Source organism: Mus caroli, chromosome 1 (genome assembly GCF_900094665.2).
Source record: "Mus caroli chromosome 1, CAROLI_EIJ_v1.1, whole genome shotgun sequence".
Taxonomy (NCBI): domain Eukaryota; kingdom Metazoa; phylum Chordata; class Mammalia; order Rodentia; family Muridae; genus Mus; species Mus caroli.
Genome location: NC_034570.1, coordinates 176135622 through 176142290, shown reverse-complemented (window position 1 = coordinate 176142290; position 6669 = coordinate 176135622). Strand labels below are relative to the sequence as shown.

At 41.3% G+C, this 6669-nt stretch overlaps 1 long non-coding RNA gene across 1 annotated transcript in view; it reads left to right on the top strand.

Annotated features, from left to right (window-relative positions):
* The first annotated feature begins 1665 nt into the window (after positions 1-1665).
* LOC110304649 overlaps positions 1666-6669 on the top strand; it is a 22691-nt gene continuing 17687 nt past the window's right edge. The window contains exons 1-2 of the long non-coding RNA XR_002379094.1: positions 1666-1726; positions 2798-2876. This is a non-coding gene — a long non-coding RNA (uncharacterized LOC110304649). The remainder of the gene's footprint in view (positions 1727-2797; positions 2877-6669) is intronic.

Sequence of the window (6669 nt, the reverse complement as noted above, 5' to 3'; positions counted from 1 at the left end):
AAAAACCACATTGGTTAATTGCAGTAATTTGGACAATTGTTTTTCATGAATGGATTTCTTAATAGAGCAACTGCTGTGTGTTTGTATTGTGCCGTGGGGCTTGAGGAGGTGAGACACAACTAAGAAGGATAAACCTCTTTGGTTCTGAAATTATTTTATGTAAGGAGCATGACAAAAATTAGTAACTCACCGGACACACAGAGCTAACCCTGTTTTTCCTCAATCAATGGCAGGAGTAGGTGTGAGTGCAGCTACTACTCAGGTGTCTCTGACCCGGACAGACCCAGTGCCTAAGCCAACCTTGATGACCTGATCTAGGCTCCAAGGAAGAAAAGATGACAAACTCAGACATACAGAAAACACGTCCTGGCCTAGAGAGATGACTCAGCACCCAGGGGCCTTTCCCAGCACACACATGATGACTCACTCACGTCTGTCTGCAACTCTAGTTCCAGACCCTCTGATGCTCTCTTCTGATCCCTACAGGCATTACACTCAAACATGACACACAGATATACATGCAGCCAAAACAGCCATTCACATAGAATAAATTAATTAATAGAAAATATTATTGAAATATTTGGGGAAACATCCAAATTTCTTCCAGAGGTCCTAGCATGAAGAAAATGAAAAGTGCGATTGCCTCTCACTTCCTTAGTTCTTAAGCAAAAATAATGACTTTGATTTGAATCCATAACTGAATAAAAGTAATTAGAGTTTTTAGATATATCACTAGATTAATTTACTTAGTGTGCATGTGCTTGCACATGCATGCATGCATGCATGCATTCACAACACAGGTGCGGTGGTGCCAGTACAACCTGTGGCGACCGATTCTTTCCTGCCATGTGTTTCCCAAGAGTAGAACTCAGGTCCTCAGACTTGGTTACAGGTTTCTTTACCTGCTAGGTTATATCACCAACTAGATCTTAAATTGACATCTTTGGTAAGGAGAATGTCAAGCCTGTTTGATAGTCTCAGCACTTGACAGTCAGCAATACCAACAATAGCTATTATTCGCAAAGTACGACATCTTCAAATTAATGAATACGTACAGTTGAAGTTTTGGTTTTGCATCTTCCTCTTCTTTGTCATACAATGCCCAAAGGAAAACACTGGTCCAAACTCCCTCACTATGAGGGTATTCACCATGAGCCTGCGTGAATGACAGAAACTTCTTAGATTCAAACTCTGCTCCTCTTCCCTCATATAAAATTATTCCTCTCTCTCCTTTCATAGTGAAGTGCTCTGTGGAAGTCATGACATGACCGTTGTGTTACTTATAAAATATAGAACTAATGAGAGAAAGGCCACATATTTAATCTCTGGGTGGGCTACTTAGCTCTGTTATGGTACATGACCACACACTTTATCTTAACTAGGGACTTGGATCTAGCAAAATATCAATTTGGTTCAAATTTATTCCAGAAAATATTCCAATGCTCTCATTTTATTCCGGGTCAGTGGTTTTCAAAAATATAGGTTTGGTTTCTGTTCAGAAGTTCTCACTGGGTTTTAAAACAACTGAAAAATGTTAGCATTACTCCTCTGTAAACGATGAGCAGTTCAGCTCAAGGTTCATTTCATCAGACGTCCGTTCCAACTTTGAGCATAAGTTGAGTTTAACGGCTGGCCATGACTAATTCTCAGGTTCCAAACTTACAGCAGACACATCAGCGATGGATGTTCTATAGCCTTCTCAACAGCACCACCCATTGAGGACCAAGTAAGTGTCTAAAAACACACAACTACAGTGGCATTTCTCCTCCACATCGCTGCGGAGGGAAGCTACAAAGGGACGTAATGGAAACATTTAGGAAGTGGAATCTCGCTAGAGAAAGTATAGCACTGAGCACTGGCTTTGAGGTTTTACAGTCTGGTCTTGATTCTCATTCTCTCTCTGCTTCCTGTGTGTAGATGAAATGAGAATAACCGAGCCCCAGTCCGAGCCCCCGCACCCCTCTACCCCGTTCTTTTTCTTCCTAGTCTCCACCACCCTGGACTCTATCCCTCCGGGATTGTGAGTCAGAAGCCAACTTGTTTTCCTTTAAGCTGTTTCTCCTTGGGGTATTTTATCAGAGCCACCGTGGGGGCGGATAACTAATAGATCATAGCTCTCGGACCAAATGTAATCGGTAGCGGCTAAGGAGCAAGCCAGTGCAGCTCAGGGTCAGAGATGAGAGCTGGACATCGCTGCGCTAGAAATCGATGTGGCTTTGTAGGAGAGGAGGTTTGGGTGCCGTTCCCGAAGGGGTCCCCCTGTATCGACCAGAAAATCAGATCTTGAGAGGCACAAAGACACTACTCATTATGATAATCAGATTTTAAGTTGAGTCAGGAGGGAAGAGACAGTTATGGTTTAAAACCGAATAGTCTTGTGACGCTTAAATGGTCTCATATTTTCCAACTCAAAGAGGAAAACATTTCCTTGCATATTTTTTCAACTCTTAAAAGCCTCTTCCTATTTTCTCATAATAGAACTTTCTTGATGGTTTGTGAAGAAAGGGGCTGTCTGTGTGACACTGTCAACCTGTCCTTGACAGTGCCCATTTCATGACTAGATCATGCCATGCCTGTAACCAAATACAGCTTTACAGCATTTTGAAACAATACAGCTTAAAGCTCTGTTAAGAAGTTCTCACCCACATCTAATAGAAATGAAGGGAGCCCCGCTTCTTCCCATAGACAAGGGAGCTTTTCCTCCTCTCTGGGGAGATTTTTATGAGCATCCTGACATCTATGGAGGTGTTTTAAAGCCTCTGACATCGATCATGTTTTCTTTCCCATGAACCCTCAGGAGATCATTTTTATTGCCCAGTTGAATAAAGTGAAGGTCACAGAGAGCAAGTAGCTTATCCAAGTCACACAGATCTGAGGTAGGTATATTCTGACTCCGTTCAAGGTCAGCTGACTCTACTTTCTAGGCACTGTTCTCTCTCTCTCCTCCTCTTCCTCCTCCTCCTCCTCCTCCTCCTTCTTTTTCTCTCTCTCTCTCTCTCTCTCTCTCTCTCTCTCTCTCTCTCTCTCTCCTCTCTTTCTCTCTCTCTCTCTCCCCTCTCCTTCACACAATTGGCAAGAATAGCTATTCATGTGTTAGTCGTTGATCTTACTGTGCCTGTTTTACTCTGTTTTGTGGAATCAGTACCGCACGTCCTGAGAACAACACATGACTACCCCATTAGCAAATTTGTTAATGTGGACATGCTGTGCTCAGTCACGAAGAGGCTAACTCCATTATCTTCCTTTTGATTGGTTTTTGTTGGGATGCAGAGGATTTCTGCTTGTGGTTAGCTTTACAACATGTTGTAAATATCAATAAACTGCATATTAGCTGTCTAAAAGGAGCCTTGGTATTTCATATGCTTGTGAAGAAATGGAAATTTCAAGCTATATTAATACTATTAGTTTAGCTCTGAAAGCCACAACCATGCAGCCACTAAACAGCTCCTTTAAGATGTGAAAGTTTATGGATGAAATAAAGATATGCGTATGCATGGAATTATCAAACAGTAGGAGTCACCAAAACGTAGCTTTTGTACCCTTAGTAGCTTGAGGAAGCCAGGTGAGAGTGCATTCTTGATGAGTTTGAGACAGGGTCACGTATAGCCAAGGCTTGAATCCTCTGCATAGCAGAGGCTGGCCTTGAACTCCTGATCCTTCTGTTTGTCTCTCTTCTGTGATTGTGCTGAGATTGCAAGTATTCACCACTATGTTTAGCTAATAGAACATTCCGGTAGTAAGTGATGTTTTCAGGATTTTCTTTCTTCAAGATATTAGAAATCTTGATAGGAAATTTAAAGACAAGTCATGGGTAAATATCTGCCTTGAATCAATGCAGAGATATTGATTGATAGTGATAAAATGCTTTAAATATTTTCAGCTGTTATTAATTTTGAAACATTTTTAAAAATTTTTTTATCTATGTGTTTTGCCTGCAGGCACATAAGTACACTTAGTGTGTACTTTGTGCCCTCAGAAGCCAGACAAGGGCATCAGAATCTGAAACTGGATTTTACAGATGGCTGTCAGGTCCTGTGTGGCTGGTGGGACTGGAACCTGGCTGTGTCCTTGGTAAGAGCAGCAAGTGCCCTTAAGCACCGAGCCATCTCTCCAGACCCAACTATGTTAGATTTAAATATTCATAGAAAAATTAATTTTCTTTTGTGATTGGGTTACCTCACTCAAGATGATGCCCTCCAGGTCCATCCATTTGCCTAGGAATTTCATAAATTCGTTCTTTTTAATAGCTGAGTAGCACTCTATTGTGTAAATGTACCACATTTTCTGTATCCATTCCTCTGTTGAAGGGCATCTGGGATATGTGCTCACTGATAAGTGGATATTAGCCCAGAAACTTAGAATACCCAAGATATAAGATACAATTTGCAAAACACATGAAATTCAAGAAGAACGAAGACCAAAGTGTGGACACTTTGCGCCTTCTTAGAATTGGAAACAAAACACCCATGGAAGAAGTTACAGAGACAAAGTTTGGAGCTGAGACGAAAGCATGGACCATCTAGAGACTGCCATATCTGAGGATCCATCCCATAATCAGCCTCCAAACACTGATACCATTGCATACACTAGCAAGATTTTGCTGAAAGGACCCTGATATAACTGCCTCTTGTGAGGCTATGCCAGGGCCTAGCAAACACAGAAGTGGATGCCCACAGTCAGCTATTGGATGGATCACAGGGCCCCCAGTGGAGGAGCTAGAGAAAATACACAAGGAGCTAAAGGGATCTGCAACCCTAAAGGTGGAACACCAATATGAACTAACCAGTACTCGTGTCTCTAGCTGCATATGTATCAGAAGATGGCCTAGTCAGCCATCAGTGGAAAGAGAGGCCCATTGGTCTTGCAAACTTTATATGCCTCAGTACAGGGGAATGCCAGGACCAAGAAGTGGGAGTGGGTGGGTAGGAGAGTGGGAGGGGGAGGGTATGGGGGACTTTTGGGACAGCATTGGAAATGTAAATGAAGAAAATACCTAATTAAAAAAATTCAACATAAAAAAAATGTTGGATGAAAGAAAGAAAGAACCTTGGGCTACAAAGAAGAAAGCTCTGTCAACATCTTCTTGTAACTAGTAACAATTTAGAAATCACTTAACACCCCCGCTATGGGTTAAACGTGTCCTATATATTCCATGAAGTGCTCTGTTCTTTATCTCTCTTTAAAAAAATATCTAGCTAAATGTAATTGCCTGTTTATCAGCAGACTTCAAGCTTCATGACAGTAGGACTGCACCTAGCAGTATCTGGCACATGGTAGGGACTTTGTAATATTTTTTAATGAGTATGAGAATCTTGTCCTCCATAGCTTTTATAACTGATGTTGTACTTTTAAAAAGATATTTTTATTTATATGAGTACACTGCANCTGTCTTCAGACACACACCAGAAGAGTGCATCCCATTACAGATTGCTGTGAGCCACCATATTATGGTTGCTGGGAATTAAACTCAGGACCTCTGGAAGAGCAGTCAGTGCTCTTAAATAACTGCTGAGCCATCTCTCCAGCCCTAATGTTGTATTTTTATAATTGTGACCAAACCTGTACTATTTGTCATCACAAATCCCATTGGCAATTGAAATCTTTCATGTAGCAAATTGCTTATTAAGCACTTCCCACGAACCTGACACAGAACCAGAATAGAATAGAGAACAAAACAGACTAGTTGCTGTCTTGTGGGGCATATTATTTAATGAGCNTGAGACATTAAAGCAAAAGTAAACACGTGATTCAGTGAATACAAACTATGCAAAACCACTTTCATACCTCCAAATGCATTCTTTTTTTTTCTTTTCTTTCTTTCTTTCTTTTTCTTTTTTTTCTTTTGAGACAGGGTTCCTCTGTATAGCCCTGGTTGTCCTGGAGCTCACTTTGTAGACCAGCTCAGAAATCTGCCTGCCTCTGCCTCCCGAGTGCTGGGATTGAAGGCGTGCACCACCACACCCAGCCAAATGTATTCTTATTCCCCACTAAAATGACTAAAATCCATTTTTCTAAAGGGAACCAGGGCTAAGTGCTTGCCTAGCATGTGCGCAGTNCTAGGTTTGATCCCTAGCTCCACAACAGAGGTCAATAGTCATTTGGATTCCATTCATTCAAGAGCATCCATTTACCATCCTTTATGTACATGACTCTCCTCACACTGGAGAGACACTTAAACAAGACAGACATGGCTGTATCTTTCATGGAGAGTTGAGACTGAAAGGAAAAAGCAGACATTAATCCAGCAGGAGTAATGAGAGTCCACTCAGGGGTTTAAGCTCGGGAGGGATTGGTTCTATTTACATGTTAGGAAGAACATTCTGAAGAAGACTGGAATAGAATCATCGGGAAAACAGGAAGCTACAGCTGCTGTCCAGAAGTGATGGTGTTTTTGACTATGGAAGCATCTGTTAAGAAGATGAAAGAAAGTAATAATAATAATAATAATAATAAAGTGTGGAGAATGGAGAAAGTGCTGAGTGAATGAAGTCATGAAGTGAATGTGTGTTTTTTTTAATTTTTAATATTTTTATTACATATTTTCCTCAATTACATTTCCAATGCTATCCCAAAAGTCCCCCATAGCGCCCCCCCACTTCCCTACCCACCCATTCCCATTCTTTTGGCCCTGGCATTCCCCTATATTGGGGCATATAAAGTTTGCAAGTC